The sequence below is a fragment of the Salvelinus fontinalis genome, chromosome 26, assembly GCF_029448725.1.
Source record: "Salvelinus fontinalis isolate EN_2023a chromosome 26, ASM2944872v1, whole genome shotgun sequence".
In the NCBI taxonomy this organism is placed as follows: domain Eukaryota; kingdom Metazoa; phylum Chordata; class Actinopteri; order Salmoniformes; family Salmonidae; genus Salvelinus; species Salvelinus fontinalis.
Window position 1 is genome coordinate 37,696,343 of NC_074690.1, and position 15,403 is coordinate 37,711,745.

The 15,403-nt window shown below is 42.5% G+C and overlaps 1 protein-coding gene across 8 annotated transcripts in view; it reads left to right on the forward strand.

Annotated features, from left to right (window-relative positions):
• Window positions 1-1,644: 1,644 nt before the first annotated feature.
• LOC129824266 (desmocollin-1) overlaps window positions 1,645-15,403 on the forward strand; it is a 137,196-nt gene continuing 123,437 nt past the window's right edge. The window contains exons 1-2 of one of the 8 annotated variants that reach the window (XM_055883784.1): window positions 1,645-2,133; window positions 13,325-13,380. The gene's annotated coding sequence lies outside the window, so the exon portion shown is untranslated. The other 7 variants (XM_055883780.1, XM_055883779.1, XM_055883787.1 and 4 more) reach the window with 7 other exon arrangements.

Below are 15,403 nucleotides of genomic sequence, written 5' to 3' on the forward strand. Positions count from 1 at the left end.
GAAGACCCATTTGCGACCAAGCTTTAACTTCCTGACTGATGTCTGGAGATGTTGCTTCAATATATTCACATAATTTTCCTGACTCATGATGCCATCTATTTTGTGAAGTGCACCAGTCCCTCCTGCAGCAAAGCACAACATGATGCTGCCACCCCCATGCTTCACGGTTGGGATGGTGTTCTTCGGCTTGCAAGTCTCCCCCTTTTTCCTCCAAACATAAAGATGGTCATTATGGCCAAAGAGTTCTATTTTTGTTTCATCAGACCAGAGGACATTTCTCCAAAAAGTACGATCTTTGTCCCCATGTTTAGTTGCAAACCGTAGTCTGGCTTTTTTATGGTGGTTTTGGAGCAGTGGCATCCTCCTTGCTGAGCGGCCTTTCAGGTTTTGTCGATATAGGACTCAGTTTTCTTTGGATATAAATACTTTTGTACCTGTTTCCTCCAGCATCAATAAGGTCCTTTGCTGTTGTTCTGTGATTGATTTGTACTTTTCGCACCAAAGTGCGTTCATCTCTAGGAGACAGAACGCGTCTTCTTCCTGAGCGGTATGACGGCCGTGTGGTCCCATGGTGTTTATACTTGCTTACTATTGTTTGTACAGATGAACGTGTTACCTTCAGGCATTTGGAAATTGCTCCCAAGGATGAACCAGACTTGTGGAGATCTACAATTTGTCTTGGCTGATTTCTTTTGATTTTCCCATGATGTCAAGCAAAGAGGCACTTAGTTTGAAGGTAGACCTTGAAATACATCCACAGGTACACCTCCAATTGACTCAAATTATGTCAATTAGCCTATCAGAATCTTCTAAAGCCATGACATAATTTTCTGTAATTTTCAACAGTCATACACAGTATTCCTCTGACCCACTGGAATTGTGGTACAGTGAATTATAAGTGAAATAATCTGTCTGTAAACAATTGTTGGAAAAATTAATTGTGTCATGCACAAAGTATATGTCCTAACCGACTTGCCAAAACTATAGTTTGTTAACAAGAAATTTGTGGAGTGGTTGAAAAACAAGTTTTAATGACTCCAACCTAAGTGTATGTAAACTTCCGACTTCAACTGAATATGAGAGCCACATCCTCACTGGAGGAAAGACTCCTCCCACATCCATCTCACTCGCTGATGCTGTCCTTCACACACACACACACACACACACACACACACACACACACACACACACACACACACACACACACACACACACACACACACACACACACACACACACACACACACACACACACACACACAGACACACACACACACACACACACACACATACACACACACGATCTGGAAGGATTGAGATTAGCTAGTGGATAAATCATTTGAAGGTGTTTCAGTGATAAGGAGGTGCATGGGGTGGGTGTGTCCTGTGTGTGTGTCCTTCTGTGTGTGTGTGTGTGCGCGTGTGTGTGTGTGCGAGCGTGATGTTACACCTCATAAATCCTAGGGGGATATAAGTGACCTGGGTTATTGGGGAGGAAGGGTAGTAGGGAGGCGTTCAATGCCACGCTATACCCGTTAATGCCGGAGGGACTCACACTCTCACACGTCCATAAAGAGAGCAGAGTGAGTACACACAAACACACACACACACACACACCAGTGGATAAATCAGTCTTTTCATCCTCTGTCATCTGGCTGGCCCTGTTCTGACCGTGTTTATGTAATGGAGGAGGAACAGTCTCTCTTACAATTCTAATGGACCTGCAGAACCAGAGCTCTCTCTTCCTTCAACAGGAACTGTGGGCTAGTTATTCAATATGAACATTAAAAAAAACCCAACAATGGTGAAAATGAAAATAATTTGATAACATTTTTATTTGACTGATGATGATGTCTAGTTGATGGACAGGCTACTACGATGATGATGATGACCTGAAAAATGGTGGTGAACTGTTAGTAGGCTAAAACGGAGGAGATGGGAAGAGAGAGAGAGAGCGAGTGTACATGATGAGAGATTAAGACAGTGGTCTTATTATTGGAGCGCGAGAGAGAGATGCGACAACAGCGTTTGCCCTGTTCACATTTGACTCAGTGTGACTCTTGTCACTAGAGACGGGCAGATACGACGAGAGGCAAGAAACTTCAGACAATATTCAAAGATCGACCTCTGAAGGTAAATGAATTCTTAACATCACCAAAAGGTAATCAAGCATGGCGCGCGGTTAGTCGGAAGAATATGTTTTAACCGCGATATTATAGAAGCAAATGAAGATAAATATCGTATTTTTATTTGGTTGACAGTCTATCAAATGCATTATTTCTTTGTCAGTCTGAATGCATTACACCAAATAGCCTAAACATTTATATGTATTCTTGAAAACGTTCTTCGAGATGAATTGCATGGTGGTTTTATAGTGAACCTTGTTTGTGCATAATTGCGGGGCTGAAAGAGAGAACAGATTTTCTTACATTTTATGTTGAAATGTCAAAAAGTGTGTTGGCTACTCCACTAGATTTTGGGCGATTTCATGCAACAACGGCCAATGTCTACAACGTCTCTTAAACAGACTTGACAAACCCACACATGTTATTATTGTGACCATGGGCTAGGCTACGAGTACCTTGAATTTAGACTTTGATGCACATATTTGTAGGTATTTTGTCATCTATTACAACCGCATAACTCAGTTAAGTGAACAGGGCACGCGCACGTCTCGGGGTCACTTGGGAGAGATGGACCAGTGCAGATTTCACGTGACTGAACCGAGTCCGAGCAGATGGTGCGCGCACTTCTGTCTGTCACGGTTAAAAGATCCGCGGGGTAGCGGCAGACTAGACACGTAGCCTACCAAAAACCGACAGTGACACCCGAGTGTGTGCGAGGCAAATCTTTTACCTGCCGCATGCGCAATGTCTACGAGGATCAGCGCGTCCCTAATGAAGGTGATCTTGTCAGTATCGCTTCATAATACCAGCTTAATTGTATCCATTTATTATTTGTACCAAATCGGTTATAACAAGTGTTTGGCTTGATATTGAGGGGTGTCGGTGTGAGCGCGCGGTGACAAGACTGGGCTGTGTTCGGTGCTGTCTCTCCGATATGGTAATGTGATGTGTGTGTGTGTGTGTGTGTGTGTGTTTGGGTGTTTGGGTGGCGCGTTTTACTGTTCTGTGACAAACATTTTCTGGGATTTATGATTGCCCTTTAGCAGTAGGCTGCTATCAACAATTCTGTCCATGTTTGAATGTGAATGTGTTTTATTTGCGGTGTTTTACCATTGTGTGTACAGTAGCCTAAAGTGGGTTGAATAGTATGCTATGTATTTGATGTTGTAAAGCCATGCCAGCTTTTAATGTTAAGCCTCTGTAGCTGGCATTTTTCTCTGTGGAAAATGATGCATGTCCCCTGGTTTTGTGCACTACCCCCCCCCCCTTTCCCTCTCCCTCTCCCCCGTTCCAACACACACGTATTTAGAGATCCTTCAATCACTTTTCAGTACCTTTGTGTGGGTTTTAGTGCATCGTTGTGAGCCTCTGGCTCATCCATAATCACTTCAATCACTGCAGTATGTATCACACCATGTATTCTACTGATGAATCAGTGTGCTTTATATGGAACACAGGTAGGCTATATTTAATATTTGTAGATGAAGCATATAAGTTTGGCTGATGATCAATGACTATGCATGTGTTTATCTTTTTTTTTTATGTGTGTTTCTGTGTTTGGCTGTGTGCACAGTTTTTCCTGTGCTTGTACATTCAATTTCGACCTGGCTTTGCCTTGGCAGCGAAAGGTCTTGTGAGAATACATCAAGGGAGATCGGACATTAGACAAATGCTCTCCGCTAATTTGGTTAAAACAGAGCAAAACAATCTGTGTCAGCATTAAGCTCATAATTCTTTACACCAAAGAGCTTTTGTATTTACCCTGAGTGAGACGTGAGAGGGAGAGAGAGAACTGAGAGGAAGGGTAGATGTGTGTGTGTGTATAGACAAGACATTGACTCAGTGACTTATGTCAGCTATAAAGCGACAAGGAGAAGGGAGGCTGAAAAAGAGGTGCTGCTGTTGTGACAGGGAGGACTCACCACCTCCCATTACCGGACATTACTGTTTATTACAACAGACATTGAATGGAGGAAGGAGAGAGAGATGGAAGGACACCAATAGTGAGATAGAAGGGCCAAGGCCAGAAAAAGAAGATGAGTGAGGGAAAGAGACAGAGAGAGCAAGTGTTCGAGAGCGGTGATATCGTGCAGGCCTGGCCCGGGCAAATCAGAAACCTCCCTGGCTGTTATTCCACAGTTTTGCTCCTATGTAACAACACCACAACCCTTATCTCAAGTGTGGCTAAAGTGTTTTGCTGTCCAGATAAATGAAGTTATTCTCTCGAAGAGAGCCACGTCACCAGTGGCAGCCATAGCAGACAATGGAGGGGCCGGGGACTCTCTCGAATGACACATCCTCTCCTCGGGCTACTCTCTGTAGACGTTTAAGAGAGTGTTTAAGACACACAGCGCCCCCAAGGCTCTTATTCAGCAAAATTACGGTTAGACATGTAGCCGAGTTGGGAATGCACTGTTAACAGGGGGGATGATCAATGGCTTGTTTTCCCTTTCTGAAACCAAAGTAATGACTATTGAAGACCTACAGTCTACCGCCCTTGGGTTTTGTAGTTCAGAGAAGGGAATTGACTGCTGTTATAGACATCTACCAATTCAGTAGCGTTCAATTCAGCTAAAGGAATTAGACGCCGTGCCGGGACCCTCCGTTAGAATAGCGACTGTTGAAGACTCGGAGTGTTCCCTGGAGTCATCTCAGAGAGGGAGAGATTATTTCATTATCGTATTCCCACTCCAATTGTTGTGGGGGAAATGGGGCTTCTGAGTCCCACGTTGCCAGGGATACCCACACTCATGTACTCATGCTGTTCAGTCAGAAAATGGAATTAGCTCCTCCACATTCTACCTCCCTGGTGGCACCTTATAGAGCGCTAACTGATAAAGAAACATAGCAGCCTTTGACGCTTCTGCCTTCACAAATGTGATTCAACCAGACAGAGATCTTCCCACTGTCTCTACCTGTAGAGGTGTTGGTTAAAGACATGCAATATAACACCCGGGTGACTCCCCTCTCAATCAGACTGGTTCATCAGGAAGACATATTTCTTCCCTGGGGTACCCATTTAGAGAAATGGTTGTGGAGGAGCCGTGTTCTCCTCATGGATGGATGCTGCTGCTAGAGCTTGTCACGGTCTGATTGTACACAGGCGACTGTGGCTCTTCTGCCTTCTCCTGAACACGGTGTGGGAGGATGCAGCTGGCCCACTGTGCCAAGCCCAGGGAGGAGGTCTCTTTTGTGGCTGGAGCATGTAGGGATGTGGGGCTGGAGTGTGGCAGGCACGTGAGGCGCCAAGCCTCTTCCTGCCTTCAGAGATTGACGTGAACCACCTCTCTCGCTGGCCGCTCGGATTATGGAGGATTTCCTCATGAAAATGTACAGCAGTCCGCTCTGCTGGAGACATTATTGTAAAGGGAGAGAGGGAGCTTTCATTTAAGGAATAGACGGTACATTCATCGCAGTAAGGGCTCACCCAGGAGTGTGTCTGATGCAAGTGTGGGAGTGTGTGTGTGTTCGTATTGGGTAGGCTTGCGGCGGTGTGTGTGGCCGTTAGAAAGCAACTCCAAGCTCTGACATGGGAGTCCAGAAGGAATTGGGGGAAATCCTATTGTAAATTTGTCTACTCCACAAAGATAATTGGCTTATTCCTGTGTTAAATTGGCCTGTCCTATAGGACATTGAGTGGGCTTAACATGCTCGGTGCAGACACTGCCTGCTCCTCTGCTTCGCAGGGACTTAGATGGGTATTACACACTGAATTACTGTATGACAATGATGAACCGATAGCTGCAGTGCATTCAGCAATGCAGAGCCCTTGCCATTTAAAGTATCGTTCACACGTAGACCGACAGGTTTGTTTACACAGAGCTTCTTTCAATATAATGTAGGCTAACTAACTATCGAAATGAACCCTTTGACACGTACGAACACACAGGAGTGCTCATTCTACAATGTCCCTGCAGCGTACGCTCAAACCGGTGTGATTAGAATGCTTATATAGAATGTCCAGTTACGACTGATGCAACAGTCAGCGTTTGAGCTGGCCACAATGTTTTTTCACAGAAACATTTTGCACAAACACAGTCCTTACACCGTTATGTCCTCAATGTGAGCAGTTTATTTTTGGATGCAATGTTCAGACATTCACAGAAGTAGCGACACAATAACACAATTCTAATCCAAACCGGAAAATTCAGGCTACATTAGTCGTAGCGCTAACTGAGGAAAGATGAACCTAACACAAGCGGTCATAATTAGCCAACTCTCGGCTGAAAGAAACCATAATATGAATTAGCTAATAGCAATTACTATTTACATTTTATCACATCACGGGTGTGTCTTCTACCATCATTCACTTTCATCATTCACTTCCGGAAGTTTACTCGAAAGACGATTGAACCATCCCTTCATCTCGTTTTTGTTATAACATCTTTGGTCTGACAGACATTTTACGTGACAACCATAATGCATTGTATGATGTCAACAAACATGGCGCCACATTGAGCTGGCAATTAGCTTAGCTCATCATAATCAGTACAACCTTCAAAAAAGTATTTTACACTTATCATATGTGTCCATTACAGTCTATGCAAGAATCGGAATGCATGATTTGTCACCAGAACTGGAAAACATGTGAATAAAACAGTAAATACATACATGCAATACCAGTCAAAAGTTTGGACACACCTACTCATTCAAGAGTTTTTATTTATTTTGTACTATTTTCTTCATTGTGGATCAATAGTGAAAACATCAAAACTATGAAATAACACATATGGAATCATGTAGTCACCAAAAAAGTGCAAAGAAAATCAAAATATATTTATATTTGAGATTCTTCAAAGTAGCCACCCTTTGCCTTGATGACAGCTTTGCACACTCTTGGCATTCTCCCAACCAGCTTCACCTGGAATGCTTTCCCTACAGTGTTGAAGGAGTTCCCATATATGCTGAGCACTTGTTGGCTGTTTTTCCTTTACTCTGCGGTCTAACTCATCCCAAACCATCTCAATTGGGTTGAGGTCGGTTGGTTGTGGTGGCCAGGTCATCTGATGCAACACTCCATCACTCTCCTTCTTGGTCAAATAGCCCTTATACAGCCTGGAGGTGTGTTGGGTCATTGTCCTGTTGAAAAACAAATGATAGTTCCACTAAGCTCAAGCCAGATGGGATGGCGTATCGCTGCAGAATGCTGTGGTAGCCATGTTGGTTAAGTGTACCTTGAATTCAAAATAAATCACAGACAGTGTCACCAGCAAAGCACCCCCACACCATAACACCTTCTCCATGCTTCACGGTGGGAATCACACATGCAGAGATTATTCGATTTGCGTCTCACAAAAACATAGCGATTAGAACCAAACATCTCTAATTTAGACTCATCAGACCAAAGGGCAAATTTCCACCGGTCTAATGTCCATTGCTCTTGTTTCTTGGCCCAAGCAAGTCTTCTTATTGGTGTCCTTTAGTAGGGGTTTCTTTGCAGAAATTCGACCACGAAGGCCTGATTCACTCAGTCCCCTCTGAACAGTTGATGTTGTGATGTCTGTTGAACTCTGTGAAGCATTTATTTGAGATGCAGTTTCTGAGGCTGGTAACTCGAATGAACGTATCCTCTGCAGCAGAGGTAACTCTGGGTCTTCCTTTCCTGTGGCGGTCCTCATGAGAGCCAGTTTCATTACAGCGCTTGATGGTTTTTGCAACTGCACTTGAAGAAACATTCAAATTCTTGAAATTTTCCAGATTGACTGACCTTCATGTCTTAAAACCTCTACAAGATTGGTGGGTCCCCCTTGGGATGGTTGAGCTAACGTAGGCTAATGCGATTAGCACAGGGTTGTAAGTAACAAGAACATTTCCAGGGACATAGACATGTCTGATATTGACAGAAAGCTTAAATTCTTGTTAACTTCTCTGCGCTACGGATCCCTTTTACGGGATCACTTTCCTAAACAACCGCTAGAATTGCAGGGTGCCAAATGCATAAATATTACAAAAAATATTTATAATCATGCAATCACAAGTGAAATATACCAAAACACAGCTTAGCTTGTTGTTAATCCACCTATCGTGTCAGATTTGGAAAATATACTTTACAGTGAAAGAAATCCAAGCTTTTGTGAGTGTAGCAATCAATGCTACAACAGCTAGCCCCAAATTAGCATGGTCACGAAAGTCAGAAAAGCAATAAAATTAATTGCTTACCTTTGATAATCTTTGGATGGTTCCACTCACGAGACTCCCAGTTACACAACAAATGTTCTTTTTGTTCGATAAATATTACTTTTATCACAAAAAAACTCAATTTCGGTTGCACGTTATGCTGAGAAAACTACAGCCTCGTTCCGATCCTGAAAGGGAGATGAAAATTCCCAAACGTATCAGATAAAAAAATATTACTACAAATATTTATAATCATGCACTCACAAGTGAAATATACCAAAACACAGTTTAGCTTGTTGTTAATCCACCTATTGTGTCAGATTTTGAAAATATACTTTACAGCGAAAGAAATCCAAACTTTTGTGAGTGTAGCAATCAATGCTACAACAGTTAGCCTTATATTAGCTTGGTTAGCTTGGTCACGAAAGTCAGAAAAGCAATAAAATGAATCGCTTACCTTTGATAATCTTCAGATGTTTCCACTCACGAGACTCCCAGTTACACAACAAATGTTATTTTTGTTTGATAAATATTACTTTTATCACAAAAGAACGCCATTTGGGTTGCGCGTTATGTTCAGAAAACCAAAGCCTCGTTCCGTTTGACAAATTCCAAAAAGTATCCGTAATGGTCGTAGAAACATGTCAAATGTTTTTTATAATCAATCCTCAGGTTGTTTTTAACAAACATAATCGATAATATTTCACCCGGACCGTAACCTATTCTTTAAGAGAGAAAAGGAAAGTGGGGAGCCCCTCTCTCGCACGCAGGAACTATTCAGAGGACACCTGACCTCTTTTGAAACATCTCGCTCATTTTTCAAAATAAAACCCTGAAACTATGTCTAAAGCCTGGTCACAGCCTGAGGAAGCCATTGGAAAATGAATCTGTTTGATACCCCTTTAAATGGAGGATAGACGGTCCAGGAAACACAGATTTTTAAAAAGAATGATCACTTCCGGGTTATATTTTCTCAGGTTTTCGTCTGCAGAATACGTTTTGTTATACTCACAGACAATATTTTGACAGTTTTGGAAACTTTGGAGTGTTTTCTATCCTAATCTGTAAATTATATGCATATTCTACGATCTGGGCCAGAGAATATGTCCGTTTACCTTGGGAACGATATTTAAAAAAAAATAATAATAAAAAATCTGACCCCTAGCGTCAAGAGGTTATACCTGCACTGTCCAATTTACAGTAGCTATTACAGTTTAAAGTAATGATGGACTGTCATTTGAGCTGTTCTTACCAAATAGAGCTATCTTCTGTATACCACCCCTACCTTGTCACAACACAACTGATTGGCTCAAATGCATTAAGAAGGAAAGAAATTCCACAAATAAACTTTTAACAAGGCACACCTGTTAATTGAAATGCATTCCAGGTGAATACCTCATGAAGCTGGTGTGCAAAGCTGTCATCAAGGCAAAGGGTGGCTACTTTGAAGAATCTCAAATATAAAATAATTTGTTTAACACCTCTTTGGTTACTACATGATTCCATATGTGTTATTTAATAGTTTTGATGTTTTCACTATTATTCTACAATGTAGAACATTTTAAAAATAAAGAAAAACCCTGGAATGAGTAGGTGTGTCCAAACTTTTGACTGGTACTGTACATACAGTGTGCCACAGTAGAAATGTTAACAACTAGATATACAGAAACTAGAATGATCACGTGATAAGGCACTTACTTTTATAGGAACGCGCACATGTCCAAAGTTATTATTAGTAGTGAAGTCAATGTGGGCAATATGCAGGCGAGGAAAACGTTTGTGCTTGGACTCTTGTAGAAGAGAGAAGTTTTGTCCGGCTCAGTAATGCCTCAAACGTAAATAGGCCGAAACAGTATAATTTGCTACTACTATGTGAATTAATGAGGAGGTGGAACACACCTCAATTCAATTTTTTTTTTTTTTAAATGACAAGTTGAAACAGCCTATAGTTAATTAGCAGGCAGCGTGCCTTGGTTTAAGGGCAGCATGGGTTAATTGTCCTGTTGCATAACAACCACATTTTGGAACAGTGAGAGCATTCTGACATCATGTGCATAAACAATTCTTGCCCTGGGGGCGACCGTTAGAGATGTTTGGAACTCACGCATGAAAAGGTTAAATACAAACCAATGTTACAAAACTAATAACTAACCTACTGATTTTGCTGCACTCGTTATGTCTAGCGGTCTTAGATCTAGTTAACTGGTCTGTAACCTGATTTAAGATGTGGATCTATGTGAGAAGTCAGCGTTGTGTTAAATGTACATGTGTCCAGGCAGAGAGCAACCTTACTATGGTCCAGGGACAGCTCTGTCTCTCTCGACCTCTTGGTTGGCCAGTCCAAGCGGATTATTATGTTAAGATTGTGACGAAAACAAATATATACAAAAACGAAAACTACATAGAGGCATAAATATTATAAATAAATAAATGAAGGCGTCACGGCCACCAAACAACCCAACAGCCTCACGGCTTGCAAGCTGGGACACTGACTGACGATCCCCTGTCCTTATCAAGGCTTGGCAGCACAGCACTTGGACATGGTTGCTGCTGCCCCCTGGAGGAATGGCGTGTGAAAGAGGTAGTGAGCTGTAGTGTGCTCTCCTAACTACCAAACCTTCCCCATACATCAAAACACCAACCAAATGCCATCAGACTTCTCTTTCAGAACTTCCTTGTTCAGACCTCAGCAAATCTCATGCTTGTAATATTCATCGGACCCTACAAATTTCTGGTTTCCAACTCACAGCCCTAAATGAGGGTTTCCAGGCCCCATTCAGGTTGGCATAAAAAATGTCTCTTTCTCAGGCAGCAGCATACCTAAATCATTATCCTCACATCAAACACCAGCCTGGCTTCGCTTTGGCACTTTGAGGATTTTTCTCATCCATCCATCGTCAGAAGGAGACACAAGATAAGTGTGTGTGTGAGTGTGTCTGTATGGGTCTTCAAGCTTATTTTAACCCATTAAATGTCTTTAGTGTAACCCTTAATAACAGCTCCAGCCAAGTCCTGACCCAGGGCAGCTGCTTAGCAGCTAACACAGCTGATCTGGAGATGCAGGGTTTAGTGGAAATGCTAAAACCAGAAAATGAGAGCAGAAGAGACGGATGAATTGTCAATGGATGCAGCCGCTCGTGTGGGAAAATCTAGGCAGGCAGCACGCATAATTCAGGGGAAGTGACCGAAAACTGTTTCGTTAGAGTGCATGCATCGGTAAAATGGATAAAAGCAAGAATTCCCAAAACATGACAAAAATGCTCAAATGCCTGTAAGTGTCTTGAAGCCTGGTAATGGAACCAAAGAGAACAAAATGAATGAACCAGTTTAATTCCTGTTTCAAACCCGCGTTGTTCTTCATGTGGCATTCTCTGCAGGGAATTGGCTGAAAACATCCTTAGAGGCCGTGCATTTTAAGCTTATATAAAATGGCTGGAATGAGATGGTGAGATTTAGGTTTTCTTGATGCTACTAGGCAGTATACAGAGACTGTGTTTATTCATGATTGTTTAAGCATGCCATAGATTTGATTACTACAGTATATTATGATGTATGGCATTGTCCTCTATGATAAAGCACTGGATGTTTGTAATACAGTGAGCCTGCCTCCAATTGTTTGTATTTGACAGCATCATGTTCTTTTAAGTGATTGTCCTTGTAAAAATGTGTATAAATTATGTATATATTTGCTTGTTGGAGAGTGTGTGCGTGCGCGTGTGTGTGAGAAAGGTGTGTCAGTGTGTGAAAAACAATTTGTCCACTCCTGTGTGTGTAAAATGAGTTTTAATAGTGAGCCAGCAGGAGAGTGTGTGTATACGAGGTTCATCAGTAGCGTTATTAATGTAGTGGAGTTCAGTTGGTTCATGGCTGATATTTCAGTGCTGGATCTACTTGAGGAACCCTTTTGATGAATGGGCAATTAAAGCCAGCCTCCTCATGCCTGGTAGTTGACTGATCACTTTTTAATAGTACTCCTGTTTCTTTGATAAAAGACAAAATGAATCATCAATACCTTCGTCCAAGGATCGCTGAGCTTGTGATTTTAAGTGTATTAGAGTGTAGCTTACAGTAAGCGTGTGTGTGTGTGTGTGTGTGTGTGTGTGTGTGTGTGTGTGTGTGTGTGTGTGTGTGTGTGTGTGTGTGTGTGTGTGTGTGTAACTCCTGTTGCTATAGTGGTCAGTCTTTTCCCCCAGCTCCGGTGCACATTATTGTTTTTGCAACGCATCATATAAAAGTGTCTCCTCATTCAAAATGTTCTATCCGTGCCTTAATCCATTCAATGCACCCCATACAATGAACAAAAATATGTTGAGTACGTGTGAGTATATGTGTGTGTTTGTTTCTATTTGTGTTTGTGTTTGAATGTATGTTTGTGTGTGCATGTGTGCATTTTTGTTTTTGTGTGACTGTTCAGCTGTTAATCGATCATTAATCGTGCCTAGTGACGAGTCAAAGTATTAGTAACGTGAATTGAAAAACGTTGTTTTTTGTCTCCTTTTTAATCCTCTCTCAGTATCTCTCATTTCTTTGTTTGATTTTTATTCAAGCGCATCGTCTCTCACTTCAATTAGCGAGAAAAGTGTTGCCTCCAGAAGCATGCTCGAATCACGTTGGTGCGTTTTTGGATTCTTAAATCAAAAAGTCTAATTTTATACATAATTAATGATACAGCTCAGAAATGGGAAAATATAACAACATCCTAAACGTTCAAAGGAGCAGAAATGGGTTTTGCGTTTCACATTTCATGTTCCATGGGAGACTGCTGATGTACTCACTGATACGTAGAGAGGAAATAAAAGATGCGTTTGAACTGAAATGGTGGAACAAACACGGGATAACAATCGAACAAGCTGGTACCACCTCGAACTTAAACCGCCCACCAGGAGACATGGACCTCCTGATGTGCATTCCTTAGTCAGAAGTCAGTCCATGTGTCTCTCTTTCATGGTGTCATGTGCTTAACGCCAGATAGATACTGCCTCTAACTAAGTGGAACATTTGGGATTAGATGATTCATGTTTTCAAATGCCAATGGAATACCTGCTGGTTGGTTGAATGGATGTTTTTTTTGAATTCCACAGTAACAGCCATAGAGCTTCTGCCATGGAGGTGGTCTGTTGAACTACATGCCCGCGTGGTGAGTGTGAGTAACCTTTCGTGAGAGGTGGGTCTTGTGTTAGCTCCTGGAGATGGGCTATCATACTCTTCAGATGCTCCAAATGAACTGGATTGGATTCTTGGTGTGTCTGCTCTGTAAATAATCACAGGGTGGGCTGCTTCGTTGTGTGGATTTGGGTTTTTCATCCTCATTGACCTTGAGGTTAGAGCTGCTCAGTTGTGACCACAATCTATCAGGAGTCTTCGGGTTTGAAGTACCATCACGTCTCTCTGTGGCAACGGGCAAATCTGCCCAATGTTTCTGAATTAATGTGTGCATACGGAAGTGTGTTTGTCTGAGTGTGTGTTTGTTGGCATGTTTGTGTGTGTGTTCGAGGTGGGTCTGTCTCAGTATTAGGGGCTTGCTGACTCAGTCATTTTAGCAGTCAGCATCTTTCTCAAATAAAGTTTCTTGACTGTGCCACTGCCAGAATTAAACTGTGTCAAACATTAATGTAACAGCCCAGGCTGTTAGAATACAGATTGGCTGTTGAATCCGGACCAAATGGCCTGTATTAGACTTTCCCACCACTCACTGCATTCTCTTTAGAATAATTATCTTTGTCACACTTTACACAGTGGCTCATTTACTATGCCATCATGATCGGACATTTGTATTGGCTTCATGGACATGACAATAGCTTGAGGGTCCCACTAAGTAAATGTCCTACTGAATAGAGGGAAATAGGGGACACGTATTAAATATTCAATAGCATAGTACACAATCTTCCTGAGCAAAAAAGTAATATGTTTTGTCCAGTAATCAGCTAATCATGATCTTCAGTTTAGAATGCAATTAGTTTAATCAGCTGTGTTCCCTAGGGGATGGGGGGGAAAGTGTGACTCCTCTCTGGCCCCCGAGGACTGTAGTTGCCCACTCCTGTTCTCGAGTAACTGTGGTCATGATTTCATTTCTAGTCTTCTTAGTTGTGGTTTTCTTACTCTAAGTCCGGGTTCCTATCTTCTAGACCAGGGTTATTCAACTCTGACCCTACGAGGTACGGAGCCTGCTGGTTTTCTGTTCCACCTGATCATTTATTGCGCACACACCTGGTGTCCCAGGTCTAAATCAGTCCCTGATTAGAGGGAAACGATGGAGAAAAAAAGCAGTGGAACTGTCTTCGAGGTCTAGAGTTGACCTTGAGGGTTTTAGACTGACCCTTGTTCTGGTGTCGTCTCCACACAGCCGCTGTTTAGATTCATTTGATCTGTTTTGCTATTCCACGACTCACACACACATGGCTGTTATAGCTACACACAGGCAGCACACGATTCACATGCACAGATAGAGCTTGCATACACATAAGGGAATCCAAAACGCACACGCGCTCACAATACCCAGGATTGCTGGAGATGAAAGGGGAGGTGTTGGTGACAGATCTGGGTAGAGAGAGATGTTCCTGTCGTGTTCTGTCACTGAGGTTCTTCCACATGCCTGCTGCTACATTTACAGCTGCACTGTTAAAAGCACTAGTGACATATGGCCACGGCTGTCATCACCACGAGATGAGCATGAATCTCAGCGCGAGTCTCCGTAGGGAGAGGGTAAGACATCGGGGGAGAGCAGAGGGGAGGAAGAAGAGAAATGGAGAGTGAGAGAAGGCAAGATATAGCATACGGTGGGAATGCTGATGACGGTTTGTGGTTTGTGTGATTTGGGGAGAAAGTGCTGTTGATGAGAGTGTACGTGTGTGTGTGTGTGTGTGTGTGTGTGTGTGTGTGTGTGTGTGTGTGTATTCTAGAATCTCTGGTCATGACACTGAGTGACTGTGTGCTCCTGGGCTTTGTGGTAATGTGTATATGCTGTTTATGGCAGTGTGTAGTATGTGTGTATTTTTGTGTGTTGTGCCAGTGTGTGTGTATGAGTGTATGAGGGATCCCTGTGGGGATTGTATTTCGGTTGGTCAGGCACGTCTGATAACAGCCCACCAGACTCGTCACATCTATTATTGAGGGACGGGAAATTGATCGGCACTAACAGTGCCTGTTACCCTGTCTCTCAT